The sequence below is a fragment of the Herpailurus yagouaroundi genome, unplaced genomic scaffold, assembly GCF_014898765.1.
Source record: "Herpailurus yagouaroundi ecotype Mexico unplaced genomic scaffold, PumYag 77, whole genome shotgun sequence".
Lineage (NCBI taxonomy): Eukaryota > Metazoa > Chordata > Mammalia > Carnivora > Felidae > Herpailurus > Herpailurus yagouaroundi.
In genome coordinates, this window is record NW_024412388.1 from 52,824,464 (window position 1) to 52,846,449 (window position 21,986).

At 44.6% G+C, this 21,986-nt stretch overlaps 1 protein-coding gene across 1 annotated transcript in view; it reads left to right on the forward strand.

The window, feature by feature from the left end:
* The window catches only part of ROR1 (receptor tyrosine kinase like orphan receptor 1), a 400,895-nt gene that overhangs the window by 1,108 nt on the left and 377,801 nt on the right, over positions 1 to 21,986 (forward strand). The window lies entirely within an intron of this gene.

Below are 21,986 nucleotides of genomic sequence, written 5' to 3' on the forward strand. Positions count from 1 at the left end.
GTGTGTGTGTGTGTGTGTGTGTGTGTGTGTGTGTGTGTGTGTGTGTTACACACAAGGGGGGAAAAGCCATCTAATGCATACTTGATTTTGGTAATCTCCAAAGACAATTGGAACAGTTAGAGAAAGACTCCACCGAAAGCCCGAGCGTCTTAGTTCGCTGCGGGAAGCTTGGATCCTCGCTGCGTCTGAGCCGGTACACAATGAGAGGGAAGAGCCCGGCTGTGCCTGTGGAGACAACCGATTCATTCTTTGGAGGTTGGAGGGGGAAAGTTGATTAAAGTCTCCGGGGTCTTGGGCCTCACTTTTAACATGCATCCCTTGAGGGGGTGCTGGAGTCCCTGAATTCTGCCCTCCCCCACTCCCAGGCCAAACCGGTGCAGATAAATAGGTTTCTGCTCTTTTATCATGCATCTTTCATTTTTAAGTTAGCGCTGGAAAAGAAAAGGCTTTTAGGCTATTTAGCAGTTGAGGGGGAAAGATCTATTGACTACATAGACTACACATGGCCACGGAATTAGTTTTTACTAAAATCTAGCTCGTAATTTTCGTGGTGGGACACACACTCTGAAAGCAAGTTGTGTGTGAATTTTGATTTCTTAGAGATGAGTTCGGGGAAGTTAGAACTGCGTTTTCTGAGAAATATTCTGAAATTGATCCCGTACTGTGGTTGTGGTAATCTGGAGTCTCCTCGGGGGTAAATACAGCTCCTAATTGTAATTAAGATGTCCATCAGCAGGGAGTGCACCTTCCTGATGAAAAATCCTAATGAAATGTAAACAGCTTGGTCTCTGGGATGTTTGCTTCCTTTGGGGATGCCAAACATCTGGCCCCGTGCCACAACACCTGGATGAAAAAATAAAAACTGGGTCATGCTGCCTAAACAACAGAAACATCCTTCCCACGTCAAGTTGCCCAGCAAATTGAGATGGAGATAATCAGGGTGATTCTAGCTAAGGTAGGGCTTCTGGCGTGGGTCCTTGATTAGTTTGGTTGTATCATCTCTTGACACCTTTCAACAGTGGTTGCTCCAATATCATGGGGGTGGGGTGAGGGGGGGGGGAGGAGCGTACCTTTCTTTGGTCACCTGCCTTTAAATGAATGTCCATGCAATGATTTTGCTGAGTGTAAGAGTCTTGTTATCAGCAGTCAGCCAAACTCTGTCTTGTTTAACTGTCTACAGGCTTAAAGAAAGAAAGAAAGAAAAAAGAGTATTGCCTTTTCCAAACTCTTCAATAGTGAGCTCAAATCTGTTATTATTGTCTTATTTGTCATCTTATAAATCCCTTTCCATGTTTGTGAATGCTTGATCTTTTCTCTGAGGACAAATCTTCCAGTGGAACTCAAATTTACTTTCTTGTCTGATCCAGGATTCTTAAGGTAACTGAACCAGTGGCTCAAGAGATCAGCTTAAGGGGAGATAGGTTTCAGTTACTTATTAAAAAGACGCTCGGTATTTCTCCCATCATTTTTCCATTTTGTTAGCCAGGAGGGCAAAACTTTGTATTTACTTTTGCTGGTCTCTTCATTGTTGATCTCCTGGTCTACCTCCTACCTACCTAGAGCTCAACCTCTCTGGGAAGCTGAAGCCATTAATACTGTACCCAGAACTCAGGGCCTTAGGAACCCACCTGGGCCTTTCTCAGTATCCTGTGGATTCTGTGGTTTACTTCTTAGAGTCAGAGGGAGGTGGCCTGCTACTGTGTTTGCTGTCATTTCATAAACCTTCCAATGCCATTTTAATAGGTGTCTGTCCGGTCTACTTTTAGAATAGGAGTCTCTTGAGGGCAATAAGACTGTCAGCTTTCCTGGTGAAAACACTGAAAGCCAAGTCAGCCAGCCCAAATTTTATTGGAGATGCCTGAAAATCCCCCCTAGGGGAGTCACACAGAGGCCGGGTAGACAAAGGGTGTGGTGAAGCTGCCTCTGGCAGTGTGTTGGAAATATTTAATCCTCAGTATTGATTCAGCATACCTGGTAGGCTGTTTTGCTACTCTGATATTGGCACTATCTTTCTGATATTTACTTAGGAGTCTTCTTAAGAACTCAGCTTTGGTCTGTATTTTCCTTTATCTATCTCCTGCATGATGAACATAGCCCTCAAATTAGACTTTAAAGTTTTTAAATGGTGTGTCACCTGCATCCATTAGTATCCATTTTGGCTGTGGTTTGATGGTGACTGCATACCCCATTTCAAATATTTTTTGAAAATTTTACGCAGCATCCTATGGAAAATGGAATGCTTTGTAGCCTGTATGTATGTTGATGTAAATGTATATCTATATATAAATGACATGTGTACACATCTATATAGTAAGTGGCCCATAGATTCTTTTGTTGAATGAGTAGAGAATAACTTTTTTGGTTGTGTGTAAAATTGTGGTGGAATATTTGCTTTTCTTAATAAAAAATGCAACACGCTTTCAAGGACTTCTCCTTTTCTTGCCCCATTTTTTGGTATGAATGGAGCATAATAGGACTTAACAGTAGGGCTTAATGGTTATGAGCACAGGCATTGAAATTTAACAGACATGGGTTTGGATCTTTTCTCCGCCATGGACTGGGATAGTCAATTAGTTTTTCAGAACCTTACCAGAGTGTTAAGAGATTTAAATGCAACCTGTGTCAGGTAGTGGAGAGGAGCACCCAACTGAGAGGGTCTTAACTTGGGGTATGTGAAACTGAGGATATGCAGACCCCCCAGAAATAGTATTCAAATTTTTGTGTGCATTTTTGTGGCTGTATGTTTCTGGCTATAATCTTGATATTCTGGAGAAAAAAACAAAACAAAACAAACCCGAACAAACTGCAATCCCCAAAAGATAGGAACTTTTGATTTGGAGTATTTGATGGCTGGGACAGTAAGTCCACCTCCGGGTAGGTTGCAAGGAGTTGAGGGTTGGTGGTGGGTCCTGGGCCTTAGCTTAGGTCTTCACAATTCATGGAGCCTCTACCTCTCCTCCCTTTCCAGTTTCCCTCCCACCAGGCCGGCTGTTACTGGGCTTGGGAGAAGCTGAAGAATGGTGCTAAGTCCTTTGACCTCACCTAAGTATATATTTCCCTGAATCCAAGCATGCTGAGATGCTTCTGTTTATATAATTTATTTAACAAACACTTGGATAATCCTTACAATGGCCACTCACCATTCTGAGCATTTTGCAAATATTAGCTCACTGAATCCTCACCACAAATCTATGAGGGAGATGGCATAATTAGCTCATTTTAATGTAGACACAGAAAGGATAAGTTACTTTCTTAAGGTCACATGGCTAGGAAATGGCATTGCTGGGTTTACAATCCCTGGTTTCATGCTCTTAAGTGCTGTCCTAGACAGTCTTTCCTGGTTTAAGTCTTTTTTTTTTTTTTTAATTTTTTAAATGTTTATTTATTTTTGAGAGAGAGAGAGAGAGAGAGAGAGAGAGCATGAGCAGGGGAGGGGCAGAGAGAGAGGGAGACCCAGAATCTGAAGCAGACTCCAGGTTCAGAGCTGTCAGCACAGGGCTCGAACTCATGAACCTTGAGATCATGACCTGAGCTGAAGTCAGACACTTAACCGACTGAGCCATCCAGGCATCCCTTCTGGTGTAAGTCTTAAAATTTACACTACATATGGGCCAAAGGTGCCATTTTCCCATGTTTTCTAAGAGCAATGGGATGTTTTCTTAGCTATATCTAGGGGTAATAAGAAATGATTGGAGACAGCCAATTTCAATTTTTCTTTCTGTCCTGGAGGTCCTTGAGCCAGTCTTGCTGCAACTCAGACCGGAAGGGCCTTTGGAGGTCTGCACCTCTCATCAGGAGGAATTACATTGTTGTAACGAATTGGAACTTTGATGCGGCTTGACGTGTGTGTCTGGAAGTTCCTTCCAAACAGCCATGAGATATGTCTTGATAAAGTGCCTTTGTATCTGCATCTGGGTGTACGACTGGGTTGTAGGCTGAGCAGAGGTGATTTATTAAAGTACTCTTTAGTGGGAGAGCTGGCTTGCCAGCTTCAAGGTCCCCATGTAGACCAGACCCTGGCAAATCCAGCCCCGGTTGGGAAACACTCAGGTCTCTGAGGCCTCTTTCTCAAACAGAAGGGCCTCAACCTGGCCTTACCAATTCCCCTGGGGTGTGACAGGAGAGACTGTTCTGTAGACACACGAAGAGAAAGCAATAGTCTTCTGTGACTCTGAGAAAGTTCTCTGGAGTTGAGGGGGAGGGGATGGCAGGGGGTGGGGTAGGGTGGGGTGGGGAAAACTCTTCGAAATCCTTAACTAAATGCAGCTGCTTGTTACACGGAGCCTGACTTGCATGCCAGGAATATCTAAAAAGCTAACGAATACAAAATAAAAATAAACAGCAGTAAAAAGGCTCTCTCTTTGTTGCAGTAAGCTCGGTTGGGGTTTTCAGTTTGTTTAGGAATGGGATAATTGTGGCATCCACTTTATTTTGGTAAGGCAGTGAAACGTGGATTGATGTTATGTCACTGGGATGCTCCCACCACCTGAACTTTTTCGTTCACACCCGCCCCCCTCAGAGTGCCCAGGCATGGACATCCACCAGCCGGAGTTTCCAACTGTTGCCCCTGAGTGAATTACACTGGAAGAGGGCAGATAATTTAATGGGATAATCTTGGCAGGGCCAGCAAATTTCACACCCCATCTCTCACTAATAGAAAGGCAGTAGAAGGCTACAACATCCTCAGATGAAAAGGTTGTATAAAAAGGCTCTGCTTAACAGTAACTGTCTGTCTATAAATAAGGTTCTGTAGAGTTTTGATCCAAAAGCTGTTATTAAATACTGATAAGCCAAGCCTCATAATGTTTGGCCTCCCTACATTTCCTTTTTTTTTTTTCCTTCTCTCCATAGAACCATAGATTTTTTTTTTTTAAGAGGGGGAAGAGACCTCAAAAGACCAACCAGTTCAAGCTGGTTATTTTCTCCAGTATTTCTAGATAGAAAGGACCTTCGTTTACAGCCATTTAAAAGAGGTAATGTGGAATGACAGAAATGGAATGAGATTTGGACTCTGATAGAGTAGGGTCTGAACTGGGGCTTTGCTGATTCCTGGCTGTGTGACCTTAGACAAAGTTCTTTGCACTTTTGAGCCTCAGTTTCCTTGTCGGCAAAATGGAGAGTTTTTGGATTTTTGTGGGGTTTTTGTGGGAATGTAAGGGAATAACAAACATAAAATACCTAACACAGTGCCGTGGGCTTAGTAAACACACAGTGTGTTAGCTGCTATCATTGTCAGAGGTTTGCTGGGGAAATCAGAAAATTTGGCTCCCAAACAATGGTCATTATGCTGTAAGATATGAACCAAGACTCAGAGAGCAGCTGTTTTTACCATACTTTAAGATGCTTGAGTGTTTCATTTTAGAGGGAGCTTATAGACACTCTAGAACTGAGCAGTACCCAGGTCAGTGCTGGGGACCCAGATGGGAGATTCCACAGTGCAGTTTTGCAAGTCTTAAAACAAAGGCTTTTTTCAGAACAGCGAGCTCTTTGGGGAAGAGCAACCCCTCCCTGGTGCTTGGTGTAATTCCAGAATCCTGCAATGGGGACTGTTACATTTCAGGGACCTCCACTTGTAATCTGACCGTTTTTAGCTCCAATATCCAAATAATCTTGCTGAGCACAACTTAAAAGAGAAGGATAATGGCCGGAGGAAAGAATCCTGAGGTGCTCTGTTAGCCATTTAAAATTTCTGAGTACAAAAAAAAAAAAAGTTCACATTACCCAAAAAGAGAATAATGAAGTGTGGGAAGGGGGAGGGGAGATAAAAAGAACTTCTAAAGACCAAGGCAAGGGTTGTGTTTTTTATTTTTGTTTTTCAACAGTAAAGTTTGTCATTCAATGCATTTCAACTAACATTTATTATTATATTTATTTTGTGCAAATATGGTGTTGGTGTCCAGGTACAAAACATTACCCTTGCCCTCAAGGGTAATGGAGGAGGGAAATTCTTACTTTTTGAAGAACCTACTATGTGCCAGGCGTTGTTCTTTATAGATGTTAGATTTCTATGTCCCAGCAGCCCTTTGTGGCTGGACTTCTGACCCCATCTTACAGATAAGGAAATTAGTATATGTGCTACCGAAGCAAGCACTACAGATTAGGAAATTAAATCTTAGGTGGTATCTTGGTGAATCTCACACAAACTATTAAGTTGGGACATGGCACTTGAGCCTAGACATTTGATGTAGGTCTTTTGACTCTCAAGTGTATGCTGTTTCCACTATCCTTGAAGTATAATTGTGGAGACAGGATAAAGAAATATATACCTCCGTATGCCAATCTAGCTCTCCCCCAAGTGAATTACAGGAAAGGGGTGTGGAAAAAGTGCTATGGGAACACAGGGTTAGAAGACATCAGTTCTCACTCAGGAAATTGTGGGGAGAACTTTAGCATCCTTCACAGGCTTATTATGAGAATACAAGGAGATAATGTATGGAAAATGCTTAGCACCTTGCTGCACACATAGTGCTCAGTGATAGTTCTGTAGTTAGGTGGCCAGAGAGAGGTTCTGCCATGACTTATCTGCCTCAGAAGCCTGTGCTCTTAATTTTTCCACTGCAGTCCTTTTCAACAGGCATGTGGTTGGAGGAGTAAGTGGCTGTGTAGTCCCTAAATGGAAAGGACGACACTAAGACCATTTCTCTGGTATCTTCCTCACCTGCCCTAATCCAGATTTTGGACTCTCCTCTGCTTTGGGTAGAGAAGGGGGTTTGTACAGGTTTGAATTTGGAAACAATCACAATGCCTAATCATAAACTGTGACACTCCTGGAACTCTGGGTGGGATCCCCATTCATTCATTGATCATACATTTTCTATGCACTTACTGTGAGTCAAATATTTTGGTAGTCACTAGGGATATAAACGTGAATAAGGCTAGGTCCTTGCCTTGGAGGATTTTTGAAATGGCAGATTTCTGGAAGGGATTGCCAGCTGATCAGAAAATCTGTTTCCATCTCTTCTTGGTGACTTGGTTAGACTATACTTCCCAGTTTCCTTGCAGTTAAGTGAGGCCATGTGACTAAATATTAGTCAATGGAATGAGATTGGAAGCAATGAATGTCAGTTACAAGTGACACCTAATAGCTTGTCCCGTAAAAAACTTCCCCGGGGCAGGATTGCTATGATCCTGAACGTGGTAACCCTAGAAGTCATGTGTTGAAAATACGGCAAGGTAGAAACATCCTGAAACCCTCCCTTTATCACTGCACCATGGAAGGCACCTGTTGGTCCATACTCGTTTAGGTTTTATGTGAGCAAGAAAGAAACTTCTATCGTAGTAAGGGCTGAGATTTCAGTTTATCGGTTACAGCTGCTAGTGTTACCTTAACTAACATTGTTTATATAACTGACAGTGTATATATAGGTCCCTATCTGTCTCTCCACCCAGCAGTGCAGCAGTCAGGACCAGCATTTTTAGAGAGTATATAATAGGAAATTTCAGAGTGCATTATGTTAACAAAATGAGTATTGCTTTAGGAAACTTTAGCTTCAGTTCTGCTTATGCTGATCTGGGTTATTATTGGGCCCCCATGCTCAAAAGTTTGGAAGCCACTGGTCTAGTAGAGGCAGACAAGTCAACAGCCCTGTACAGTGGAGTGCGGTGGGTATGACAGTGGTGGTCAAGTCCCTGTGCTATGGAGACTGAGTTAAGGAAGTGCCTAGAAAGCAGAGATGGCAAAAAGGGTTCATTTTTCCAGTCAGTTGGTATTGGCTGCCTGTGGTGCAGTGTTGAGAAGGATTCTAAGGTTTCTCCAGGATCTCTGGGAGGGAATACTGGGATCTGACAGTAGCATTTGCCATGGGCTTGGGGAGGAGGAGGAGTAGAGGTGCAGACCTAGCTGGCATCTGACCACTTCACATGGAGTCTGAGCTCCTTCCAGTGAATTAAACCCCTTCCCAAATTATTTATGGCACACATACGGTGTCTCTAGCACCATGCTAAGCACTGTGGGGAATTTAGAAGCACTCTGACTAGCCCTTGGAGAGTTTACCTTTTAGGGGCATTAAAATAGGCACTTGTGAAATAATTATACACCCAGTGAGTACAGAGTTGGCAATTATAGATGCAGAATGCCGAGGAGGAAGAGGTCTTTCAAGGAGGAAGTGGGATATGAAGTGAACCTTGAAGGATGGGGAGGATTATGATGGGGACAGGAGGAGAGGAGCCAAACTTTCTGTAGCTGCCCTACTCTCCATGGACTTGCCCAGGCTGTCTTGAGTTCTTCAACTGGGCCTCCACCCTGGAACGGGGCTAGGTTTCATGGGATGGGAGAGTAATGGAGAAAAAAGAGGGCTTTGAGTGGTGCCTGGTATGTTTTTTTGCATACTAAGGAGGGCTCATGGTGGGGGGGGGGCAGCGGGGGGAAGCAGGGTTTTACTGGGAGCAAGAGAACTTATCTTTCTCTCCAAAAGGGTACCCCAAAGAGTACACTTAAAATGCAGTCCATTTCAGGACTGCTTGTCAAAGGTAACTTACGTCTGCTGCAACGATTTTGTTTTGTAGTGCAAGCTACTAAATGCCAGTGCACATTTTGCTTGCTTGATGAAAATCATAATAGTATAGTAATGATTAACACATCAAGCCTCCTGTCTGCCAAGAACCATTTTAAGTTCCTTAGGTATTTTAACTCCCATAGTCTTCAGGGAACCCTATGAGGTAGGCGTCAGTTATTATCCCCATTTTCCAGATAAGAAAACTGAGGTACAGAGAAGGTTAGTGACTCACTCTAGATCACACAGCAAGTTAAGTGAGAGAAGCAGAATTTGAACCTAGTTGTTCTGAGTCCAGGGCTTTGTCCTGAATCTGTCTGATGATTCAAATTGTCTGTAAGATTCCAGCCAAATAGCTGAGTCAAAATAATTATAAATACTCCATTGGTATAGAGTTTTGCAGCTTACAAAATTATTTCATGTGTAATATTACCATTAATTTTCCAAATAATCCAATAAAACAGGATTTCTTTCTTTCTCTTTCTCTCTTCCTTTTAAAATTAGGCATGTGAGGGGGCGCCTGGGTGGCTCAGTCGGTTAAGCGACCGACTCCTGATTTCGGCTCAGGTCATGATCTCACTGTTTATGAGTTGGAGCCCCACACAGGGCTCTGTGCTGACAGCTCAGCCTAGAGCCTGCTTCAGATTCTGTGTCTCCCTCTCTCTCAGCCCCTCCCCTGCACACACTCTGTCTCCCTCTCTCTCAAAAATAAATAAACATTAAAAAAATAAAATAAAATAAAATTAGGCATGTGAGGTTGGTGGCTCACCTAAAGTCATCGTAGCTAGGGACCTGCCTGAAACCCAGCCTCTTTGACTCCAGGCTCATAGTGCTTTCTGCTCTAAAAGACTACCTGTGGGGGCGCCTGGGTGGCGCAGTCGGTTAAGCGTCCGACTTCAGCCAGGTCACGATCTCGCGGTCCGTGAGTTCGAGCCCCGCATCAGGCTCTGGGCTGATGATGGCTCAGAGCCTGGAGCCTGTTTCAGATTCTGTGTCTCCCTCTCTCTCTGCCCCTCCCCCGTTCATGCTCTGTCTCTCTCTGTCCCAAAAATAAATAAACGTTGAAAAAAAAAAAATAAAAGACTACCTGTGTTTGGAATTTGTGATTCTAAGATGCTGATATATGTCTGTTTTCACTGTACTTTCACCAGCAAATGAATTTGCCTGATTCTCCTCAAATCAGCATTTTTTCCCCCCCAGAAATAGTTGTAAGACACTTGTAGATGGGACCTGGAGCTGTGACTCCTGTAACCTAAGGAAATCCACTTTCTAATAGACGGAGAGAATTTACCTAAAAACAAGGAGTTTCCCAAGTGGTTGTTGCTTTTTCTGCAGGTGGAAGAGCCGTTGATGTGAAAGGGCTTTGGCATCAGGAGGTCTTAGTGTCAAAGTCAGGTCACTGCTTTTCTGTCAGCAAATTACTTTACCTCTCGGAGACTCCCTTTCCTCACCTGTAAAATGGGAGGCATAATGGTGCTTACCTTGACAGGGTTGGGAGAGGTACTGTGGGCAGTGCTTGTACAGCACCTGGGTCATGTTCAATGTGTGCAGCCTGCTCCTGTGAATTAAATGGATGCCTGCAAGAGGGTACTTCCTCCTCTGAGCTTTTCCCAGAATGTGATGGGGCAAAATTGCCGAACTTCAGCACCTTGTTGGCCCTTATTTTATGATATAATCATCTCTGGTGCAGACCTTCCAACACTAGGAACTTTTGGGTTATAATTACATTAATATTTGTCAAGGATATGACTTTCTTATGGTCTGTGAAGATTGAACACCCTAAGGTAAAAACAGATCCTGCTGCCTGAAATCCTAGATTTCCTTGAAGGACTCCTGTCTGTTCTTCGTGGGAAATTGACCCCATTTCCTGGTGGGTTTAAGCGGACATCAAAGCAATTTATTCTACTTTTTCTCCATAAGAGAGATGATATCCTCATCTCTTGGATTTCGTTCTGACTTGGGTATTTAATAGTTGTTCCATAATTTTCATACTCCCTGCAAAGTATTGGTTGTTTTTTTTCTCCCCACCCGAACTTTTGGTGTGATGAAAGTTAGCCCATCCGCTAGAGTACTTAACTTAGTGCTTAACTTAGTGGTGGCTGTTTACCTGCTCCCTCCAGAGAATTGTGTGTTGTATAGGAATTTCCAGCCCCCAAATGTTGCCTGTTGGAGAGTAGCTATGTAGACTGCTGACAACAAGAAGCAGCACTTTCTGATGTTGTTCTTAGTCTACTGCTGGGTTACCCTTTTCCTCTCTATGTGGCTCACGGCCCTCTGCCCACTCATAAAGGGCATTCCTCTTGCCCACTTTGCAAGGGAGGAACTGAGCTGAGCATGCCCTTTGTCCTACCCAATTTGTCAGTGAGTCACTGCATTGTACTGTGCAAGCTCCTGCAAGAAGTAGCTGGTAAAGGGGCAGTGAGAGTCCAGCATTTAGCACTTATTTCTTTCCTTCTTCAAGATGTAGTATTAGGTGTGGGGAGGAAAGCATTCCTCCCTTACACTGGCTTTCACTTTTTTTTTTCTGAGAGAGAGAGCATGGGAGGGGGGTGGGTGGACAGAGAGAGAGAGAGAGAGAGAGAGAGGCAGAGGACCCAAAGTGGGCTCCAAGCTGTCAGCACAGAGCCCCATGTGGGGCTCGAACTCACAAACCATGAGATTATGATCTGAGCCAAAGTTGGACGCTCAACAAATGAGCCACCCAGGTGCCCCCAGCTTGATTTTTTTTTAAAGGAGTAATTGCCAGATTTCATGGTTGTGTTGGGGTTAAAACTATATACATAGATGAGATGGTCAAAATAAATAACCCTCCCACATCTTTGCCTCAGGACTCAGGTTTTGCAAGTTTCTCGACCAACCCACAATGTTGGTGAAAGTGGCTTCTCCCAGACTGAGAATCAAATCAACGTGACAGTTGGTCTGTCTGCTCAGTGTTGATGTAGAGTAGGGAAGGAAAGAAGGGATCTGAGACGCCAGGCTCCTTCACCTGCCAAGTGATGTGTCCTATGTAAACTACAAAGAAGTCACTGGCAATTCCATCTGGTTAAATATTTATTTAGCCCCTGAAGTGGACGCAGAGAAATATATGGCAGTATCCTCTCCTGTAGGAGTTTATTGTTTTTGTTAGGGAGGCAAGATTGATACCCCAAAGGCTATGAGAATAACAAAGCTCACTGTTCTGACCTTTGTTTAGGGCTCTTTTTCTGTCTTGCAGCTTCTAGAATCCCTATACTCTAGCACCTGCCCCACCTCCCTGGCACAGCAGGGTCACACTGGTCCCTCTCTCCATCTCTCCTTGCTGAAATCTTCTTCTTCAACCCCCAGTGCCCCCACGTTCAAGAATTCACTTTCTGCCCTTCCTTCCCCTGTGCCGCCACATTCAGCCTGTATTTTCAGATAGACTACCTAAGTCATGCTCACTTAATTCTGATTTAGCCCAAGATTTTGATCTTTGTAGTAACAGTCACCATCATTTGTGTTTTAAAGTTATTTACTTTTTAAATATTTATTTATTTATTTTGAGAGGAGAGAGAGCGGGGGAGGGGCAGAGAGAAAGAGAGAGAGAATCCCAGGCAGGCTCTGCACTGTCAGCGCAGAGCCTGACTCAGGGCTGGAACTCACAAACCGTGAGATCATGACCTGAGCCAAAATTGAGAGTCGACGCTTAACCAACTGAACCACCTGGGCGCCCCAGTCACCATCGCTTACTGAACATCTACTACGGGGCATACATCTGGTCAGACATTTTGTATTTTGTAGCAGAATCCTATTATTTTGTCTCTCCAGAATTGTTGCCCCCCTCCCCTCACTTCCTCCTTTTGCTCCTTTATCCACTGGGAAAAGAAACCACTTTTGCCTGTACTCCAATCTTGTTATGGGGAGAGTGCCAATCATAACCCCTGACCCCTAGCCTCACCATCATGGGCCAATCATAGTCCATCCCAGGGATTTAGGGGTGCTCCTCTGGGGCAGAGAAGATAGGAGACGCTCTCAGCCATGTCTCTGTCTTGGAAAAAAGCTGGCCTGAGGGGGTCAGTGACTTTGATATCCAGGGCAGGCATTGCTGAGAGGTCTGGCAGGGGTCTAGTCTGTTCTCCACATCTCTGAGATTTTCTGCTCAGAGCCCATAGACTCTGCTTTGGGTGAAGTTACTCTTCCTGACCACGCACACAACTTACCTAATTCTCACAACAAAATGAAATGGGGTCATTATTATTTTTAACCTAAAGGAAGCAGTTTTTTAATTTATTTTTATTTTTATTTTTTTTGTCAATATATGAAATTTATTGTCAAATTGGTTTCCATACAACACCCAGTGCTCATCCCAAAAGGTGTCCTCCTCAATACCCGTCACCCACCCTCCCCACCCTCACACCCCCCATCAACCCTCAGTTTGTTCTCAGTTTTTAACAGTCTTAAAGGAAGCAGTTTTAATGCTTTTCCTCATGAGAAAATATATGTCCATGAAAAACACAATCATAAATGGAGTATGTAAACAAAATCACCCACAATCCTACCATTCAGAGATAATCTCTGATCGTCTTTTCTGTACATGTGTATTTATAAAAGGAAGTCACACTTTTACTCCCAAGAGAAAACTGAGGCTCGGAGATGCTAAATAACTTCTCCAATGTCACATAACCAGCCGCTTTCCATTCCACTCAGTTCTTTGTGAACAGGGACCAGATCTTATGTCAGTTAACTACTGCCAGGTCCAGCACATTTCACTCAGTAGGAAATCACCAAATATGTGTTGAGTGAATGCTCAATTCAGTGCAATTGAGTGCCACAAGGAAGGTGCATGCAGTGAGTTTTGTAGATCAAAGAGAGATGTGTGTGTTGTCCAGAACTACTGGGAGGGTTTTCTGAACAAGGTGGACATGGTGAGCCAATAGTTATCTGTTTCTCTCCTATATGCAGTGTCCTGAGTGGTCAAAGCCAGAGAGCAGGGACACCTGAGTGCCTTCTGCTGTCAGAGCTGGATGCTGCCTGAGACTTAATGATGACATTGGAGTTTTCCTGAAAACACAAAAGGGGTCAAAATGAAAAGGTGTCCCCATGACATGGCGAAGAGGGTGGGAGAAAGACATACACGATATCCAGAAGGAAATTCACAGCTGTTGGGGCAATAGGAAATCGAGTCCTAAAGAGATCAGGGAGGGAGGGACCACCAAAAATATTATCAAGGATACTCTGGCAGGACTTTCAGACAGGCCTTGTCCGTCTGTCTCCTGCCTCTCTTGGGTCTCATCTGGTGCTTTGTACATGGTGGCTTTTCTGTGGACTGTCCCCTCCCACAGAAGCATCCTTCCTCATCCTATTAGCTACCAGTCCTGCTCTGGCTTCACTGTCCTTTCCCTGACTGGCCAGACTCGGTTGGGTTCCCACTTACCTGCTTTGATAGCACCCTATATTTTAAAATATTCTTCATTATAGTTTGTAATTAAACATTTATTTGTGCAACCATTATCTTTTCTATCACTGGATTGGATGCTCCTTAGACAAGAGTCTGAGTTTGGATCAGAGCCAGTACAGTGCCTGGTGGCCCATTGAATCGACTCTACGTACTTTTACTAAGCTTTGTTCTTACTTCCTAGAGGCTGGGATACTTCCAGCTTGCTTTGTATTACTATCTGGCAATTTAAAAATGCATCTTTGAACAACTGAAAATCTCAAGGCTATCTCTTCCAAAAGATGAGGAATTCAACCCCGTAAAAAGTCAATCTGGACTCAATTAAACCTGCTGTGGGCTCTGTTTGCAGGGGAGCAGTGGGCAGCTTGAGAGCTGGGCTGTTTTCCCAAGATGAAAAATCTGTGATAACTCTGAGTTCTGCTGCTATAAATTAGGGTCACTCTGCCCTTAATTGGCAACAAATTAAAATTCTCCCTTAGAGTCCTCCTCTTTCTCTTTTTTCATGTATAGTATGTTTGAGAGGTGGGGAAAATATTGGCCCCCTGCCACAGGGGAGAGGGCACCGTGGCTGAGCCTGCAGTCAGGTTTGGGCTGTGAGGGCCGCTGAGGATAGGGGGTGGTGAGTGATTCTTCCCTGCCCTGACAACCCTCTCCTCCCTCCTTTGGTCCTTCTAGAAGCTCTTCCCTCCCCTTTCTTTCTTCAGGAATCTTGAAAGGTCTCATTACTAGGGAAATATCCCCTGGGGAGCTCTTACTCTCTCTTCTTTTGCTTAATAAGCAGAGGGAAAAATTCTATAAGTTTTGAACTTGCAAGCAATCTGCATGCAAATATGGTCAGAAAGACCTTCGTGTCTTTGCATTTCCTAGAGCACCTCTTTTTAAATCCCTAGAACCATCTGCTTCAGGCTGGGCTACCTTTCCTTCATGCAGGAGAGAGAAAAGGGAGCTTAACAAAGCTTCAGTTAGGTTTCTTGGCTGTGGAGGCAGTTGTGGGGGAGAAGAAAGGCCTGGGCTGTGCCCATTCTTGCCATCCTGGTGTTATTGAGGAGGCTGGTTGGTCAGCATGTGCACTGAGGCCTCCTGGGTGCCAGGCCCTGGGCTGGGGCTGCAGGCACTTCTGGTGGGAGCTCTAAGACTGGCCTTGTGGGGAGCAGGACTGCTGAGCAGTGAGGACATGAGTCAGCTTCTGAAAGCGTGGAGGAGGGGCTGGCAAATCAGGGCTGGGGGTGGGACTGACCAAGAGAGAATCCGGAAAGGTGTCTTAGGGGAGGCTTCACTGAAAACAGGAATCTCTGAGGCCCTAAAACAATAACCCATACATAATGCATTTTTTATACCATCGATAATAATGGATGGGTTTATTTTGGCAAATGAGTTCATAGAAATCTGCTGTCTGTAATGTTTGGTGCTCATCTAAGTGATAGAAAGCATTTCCTAGGCCTCTCTCTTTATACCAGCCCTTCTCAGGGAACCTCAGCTGCTCCAGAGGGCCATGGCAGCTCAGAGGGAGGCTGAGACCCTTCTGTCTGAGTGCTGGAGGTTGGGGTAGGGTTCAAAACCCAAGCCAGCCCTCTGCTTCTCCAGGAAATTGTTCTGCTCTGAGTTCTGGGGTCTCAGTTTCTTCATCTCTGTGGTGGGGATTATAACTCCTTCCCTGAAGATTATGGAAGATTAAAGGAGATGAAGGGTGTAAAAACACCTTTGTAGACTTTAAAGTCTTATCTGAGATTGAAGGGTCAGATAGCAAGCAAGAGTTTGTCTCCATTTCTTGGTGACTGGACCCACGAAGCTTCCTTTATTCACTCAGCAAATACGTATGTGTCTGGCTGGCATTGTTCACTGGGGGTGAAGCAGTAAACAAAACTAAGGCCCTGCTCATGGAGAAATGTATGCTCTATCGGGTGATAGTAAGTGCTGAGAAAGAGGAAGCAGGGTGCAAGACCTTGTGATGTGGTGAGCGATGGGGTGGGGTGAGCGCCATTGTATGATACCGGGTGGCAGGGGTGACCCCAGGATAAGGTGACTCTTGAGCAGAGATGTGCACAAACTACAGGAACGAGCACTGTGGCTGCGGGGGTGGTGTGGAGGAGTCCTCCAGGAGGGGCCAGCGAGGACAAAAGTCTTGCGGTAGGAGTGTGTGCTCAGCTAACAATATCGCAGCAATGAGGTGATGAGGTGTTCCCACTGGTAATGTTTGCAGAGTGCTTACTCCTATGACAGGCAGTAGTCACACCTCACCTCATGATAGTCCCCCCCCCCCACCCCCCGCCCCCGCCAGGGAGGCTGTGTTGTTATCATACCTATTTCCTAGATATAATGAAATTAAGACACCACCAGCAACAAGCTAAGCATTCAGCCTACTGGGGAAGAGGCAGTCATTGTCATTGACACAAAGGTGGTTTGGAGGCGGCCCTGCACAGAGGAAAGAATGCATGGTTTGGAGAGAAAAGAAATCTGTGTTTGGGCCACGTGTCTGCTGTGTAATGTTGGGCAACGTGCGTAACTTCCCTGGGCCTCTGCTTCCTAATTTGTAAAATGAGCTGATAAAATCTCAGAGGACTGTTATGTATGTGAAGTGATAAATTAGGTGAAAGGATGTTGTCAACTGCATAGCATCGTGAAAAATGTTACTTTACTATTACTCTCCTCCTCCTCCTCAACTGCTACTACTACACTACTCTACTACTGCTACTACTACTCTACTACTACTGTCACACTACTACTACTACTACGACAACTACTACTACACTACCACTACTATTACACTACTACTGCTCTACTACTACTACTTCTCTACTATTATACTACTACTACTGCTCTACTACTGTCATACTACTACTACTACTACTACTACTACTACTACTACTACACTACCACTACTACTACTCTACTACTACTATTACACTACTATTACTCCTCCTCCCCTACTATTATACTACTACTACTGCTCTACTACTACTACTACTCTACTACTACTACTATTACACTGCTATTACTACTACTCCTCTACTATACTACTACTACTACACTACCACTACTATTACACTACTACTGCTCTACTACTACTCCTCTACTACTGTCACACTACTACTATTACTACTGCTGCTGCTACTACTACTGCTACTCCACCAGTTCTCTTTCCTAGCCTCCTGAAAAGAGATTGAATGAGAGGAAATGGAAGTTTGTAGCTTATATAATTTCCTTTGTTCTTCCCCTGAAATTTTATTTCATGTTAGCGGCTCTGAGGGCGAATGACCTACAGCATCCAGTTTAACTGGAAAGTATTTTTCTGCAAGATTAAAGAACTATGAGGTACAGTTGGTGGTGAGGCTGCTCATGTTTATGAAGAAGAAACTTGAGGTCCTGGAACTCCCAGTCCATTCTCTTCCCTGATACCAGGCTCCTTATAATCCCCAAACCTAGAATTTGATGGTAGCTTTCCATAATTTTGCACTGTGTAGATCATAGTTGCTCACTAACTTTTAAGTAAGTGCCCTAAATAGTTGTACCCTTTCAAATTATTCTATTAAATTGTTCTCTGTATTTGGCCCAGTGTCCCATGGGATGAATGGCTAAATCATGGGGATTTGGAGAGATGGGTATAATTATTTGGACTATAGAATGGGAAAACTGAGGCAACAGGACCTATCCCAAACTGGAGAATTGATGGTGAGCCTTGGTACCCATTGTCATTTCTGCTGAGGAACACTTTGCTTCCACCACCATGGTGGTGGGTCAGTAAAGTCATTCGAATGTTCATCAACTGACTGAGCACCTACTCTGCGCCAGGCACAGTGCTAGGTGCTGTGAATGCAGCGGTGTTTTCTTTTGGGAGCGCTCTTAGGAGTTGCTCGGGACGTATCATTTAATTTCAATGCTTGCTGCTACCCTTTCTGGCACCTCCAGAAAAGGCAGAGATAGTAGCTGCTTTGTTGTCCCTTGTTCACGACCGGCGGACATGCACCCATCTAGCTGGCACATCATCTGGTGCCTGTGATCGACCTGAGTCATGCAGTCTGCGTTTTGTTTCCCCAGCGCTGCTGGCTTCCTGTGATAAGCTCCATCTTGGCTGTGATGCTGCCCTCCCCCGGGGTTGGGATAACAGCCTCCTGGGGACTGTGGCTAATCTCAGGAGAAGCGGATCCTCCAGGGAAAGAAGCCTGTCTCTTCTTGTGTGCACCTAGGATTAGGCAGAGCTGCTGCTAATGCACTTAATTAGGTAAGGGCCAGGGTGACTACTGGGAACAGGAAGCTTGGGGGGTGAACCTCCTGTCCGCCCCCAGTGAAGACCTTCCTCACTGTTACCTTTTCTTGTGGCTCAAGGCTCCCCCCACCCCCCTGCCCCTGAGAAAGCGAAATTAGACGAAAATCAAAATACTGGCTCTAGGAGTCAGCTATTCAACTACCTGTGACCTTGGACAAACCTCAAAAGTCCGGTTTCCCTATCTGTAAAACGTGGGGTACAAATCATGCCTACCTCACTAACTTTTGGTGAGGATGAACTATCGTAATACTCCTGAACGCTGGCACATACTGAGTATACCCAGTAAGCATCAATAACTGTGAGCTAAGATGACCATTTTACAGGTGGGCAGCCTGAGGCCCGCACTGGTGTTGATCAGAATTAACCACCTAGAATCCCTCAGTGCTGGAGTCTGGAGTAGAGTGATGGAGTCTCCATCACTAGGCCACCAATAAACCAACTTCCTTCTCTCAGGTGGTAACCCTCTGTGCCCTGCTGCCTGGCCTGGAGACAGAGAAGAGCAGGATAGTTCAGCAACGGAGGCCAGAGGCTGGAGAGTCTCTTCCAGCTAGACCACTAACTGGACCACCACATCCCTTGAAGTTTGAATTGAATTTCCTCATCTGTAAAATGAGGTGGCTTGACTGCCCTTCTGGACCTAAATTTTTATTTAAAAAAAAAATTTTTTTTCAACGTTTTTTATTTATTTTGGGGACAGAGAGAGACAGAGCATGAACGGGGGAGGGGCAGAGAGAGAGGGAGACACAGAATCGGAAACAGGCTCCAGGCTCCGAGCCATCAGCCCAGAGCCCGACGCGGGGCTGGAACTCACGGACCGCGAGATGGTGACCTGGCTGAAGTCGGACGCTTAACCGACTGCGCCACCCAGGCGCCCCTGGACCTAAATTTTTAAAAAACTTTTTTTTAATGTTTATTTATTTTTGACAGAGAGAGAAAGAGAGAGAGAGAGGGAGACACAAAATCAGAAGCAGACTCCAGGCTCTGAGCTGTCAGCACAGAGCCCGAACGTGGCTCGAACTCACAGGCTGCGAGATCATGACCTGAGGCAGAAGTCAGAAGCTCAACTGACTGAGCCACCCAGGCGCCCTAAATTTTTTAAAGACACCTACTGGAGGAAGCAGAGAGCCAGAAGGAGGAAGTGCGGGGAACATATCAATAGTACATGATAATAAAAACAGCTAGCATTTTGTAAATTCTGAATATGTGTCAAGGATTGTATTGGGTACCAGGATATACTGGGACCAGAACATTATCCCTATTTTCTGGGAGCTCCTAGACTCATGGAACTGGGGAGAAGGCAGTGGAGATAGGGAGAGACAAATAACCAAAAGAATTAGAATTTGTGGTGACATTTGCCATAAGAGAACTGTGAATGGTGAGTTGTGGCTCCCAGACATGGCTGTCCTTTGGTGCTGTTGCAGCTGCCTGTGCATGCAGAACCATCGACACATGTGGTGTGGTTCCGAAAGATGTACTGTGAAAGGGAGCCTGAGCCCTGTGTGCTGGGGAAGGGGAGTCTGTGGTCGAAAGGGCAGGACCAGGAAGATTGGAGCTGGGTGGGGGTTTGCAGCCAGGCAGCCAGGCCAGACCTCTAGGGGGCTGATGGATTACATTCCTCCAGTTAGAAACCATCAGAAGCCCCACTGAGCAGGGCTCTTGTGGCTTCAGAGCTTTGCTGATGTTTCCTCCTGCAAAGGGAAAAAATCAGTTTCTGATTTAAGTGTTACCTTTCTGTCCTCTTGCTTTCCTAAGTGTGACAAGATCCAAACCCAAATTATTTGCACTAAACTTGTTAATTTTAGCAAGGTGGTAGAATAGAATAAGAATTGGAAACAGCTGAAACCCTGCCAGCTTTCTTCTCTGTGAGGTTGTGTTTGCTGACCTTCTAAAGAAAGATTTGTTGAAAACCTGGCTGTAGGTGGTGGATGTGACACTTGCAGACATAGCATGGACCTACTGTGTACTTGCGTCTAAGCTAAGTAATGTCATGAAACAAGCTTTCTCGAGCTCTTAAGATTGTTAAAATACAGTTCAAAGCCACAGAAACCTGTGGGAGCAATTTCTGCAAGGTGGGAGGCTGAGGGAGGCTTTGAAGCTGTCCTGTCTGAACACTTAGACCGCTGAGTGGAACTCTTAAGCACTTCACGTGCCTTAAACGGTCTAGCGCAAAGTGTGTTTGGGAACATAAAATCTCCTACAGATACCAGAATAAAAACCCTTATCTCCTCCCTAAATATTGATTTAAAATAATAGCTTGTTTTGAACTTTCTCTCAATAAATTGATTTTTAACTGAGAAAAATACCTCTAGGGAAAACTTTAGACAGTATAGAGTTAACAGTTTTGGAGACATGGGGTAGCTGATCAGAAGGGTGTCCTTAAAGACATGAAAAAAGGAGGAAAAAAGGTGAAGGTATTCCTTTAACCAGAAGACTCCTCTTCCTTCTGATTGCATCCTCCATCGACACATTTTATTTTGAGTATGTTTTGTTTGCAAGACCCTGTGCTGGAAACTGAGAAAGAGACTATGATTTCGCCCCTGTCCTCTGGGGGATGGGTGTGTGTGTGTGTGTGTGTGTGTGTGTGTGTGTATTGTCTTGGATGGGAAAGGAAAATGAGATGTTTTTTGGAAACTTTTTTTCTTTTCAAGAGAAAGGATGACATCAGGGCATAGTAGAAAGAGCTCTGAACTAAAAATCAACAAACTTGAATTCATCTCCTAGCCCTGCCTCTAACTAGCTGTGTGACACCAGGCAAGACATTTGCCTTCTCTGATCTTCAAATTCTCTGATACAAAGCAATGGGGCTGGATCCCGCTCTGTGGACCAGCAGCATAGACACCACCTGAGAGCTTGTAAACAATGCAGAGTCTAAGGCTGTTCTCCGGACCTACTGGGTTAGAATCTGCATTTTAACAAGATCCACAGGTGATTTGTATGCAAATTAAAGTTGAATAAGCATTGTTTTAAGAAGGATTTCTGTTCTAATATTCTAATTTTTGTGCTTTTTTCCCTAATATATTGTAAAATCCAGTTATGAAGAATTTATCTAAGGTTGGGCTGGGTATTCTTATAATGTTGGTACTCTGTGAGAGAAAAGATTTATTTATTTATTAAAAAAATTTTTTTTTTCAATGTTTATTTATTTTTGGGACAGAGAGAGACAGAGCATGAACGGGGGGAGGGGCAGAGAGAGAGGGAGACACAGAATCGGAAACAGGCTCCAGGCTCTGAGCCATCAGCCCAGAGCCCGACGCGGGGCTCGAACTCACGGACCGCGAGATCGTGACCTGGCTGAAGTCGGACGCTTAACCGACTGCGCCACCCAGGCGCCCCTGAGAGAAAAGATTTAAAGGCAGAGTCATACACAAATAGTTATGAACTCAGTTCCAAATGAGATATATATACATATTTCTCCGTTTTGCCTTGCGTTTTAGGTCTTGCGTTTAGGCATTATGGTAAGGACAGCTGTGAGAGAGAAGAGGAGGAGGTGGGAAGTCTAGGTGATTGAAGGTGGAGATGGCAATGGACTGGGACCTTCTGAGCTGGCGGGTAGCACAGAGCAGTGGGTCCCCAGCTCAGGTCCTCAGAATCAACACAAGGGTTGTGAGGATTGAATAGTTTTAGTGCTTATAAAATCATGCTTATTATTTTTCTTTTCTTTTTAAAAAAATGTTTATTTTGAGAGAGAGTGCAAGCAGGGGAGGGGCAGAGAGAGGGGGTCAGAGGATCTGAAGCGGGCTCTGCTCTGACAGCAGCTAGCCCAATGTGGGGCTCAAGCTTGTGAATCACAAGATCATGACCTGAACCAAAGTCAGGT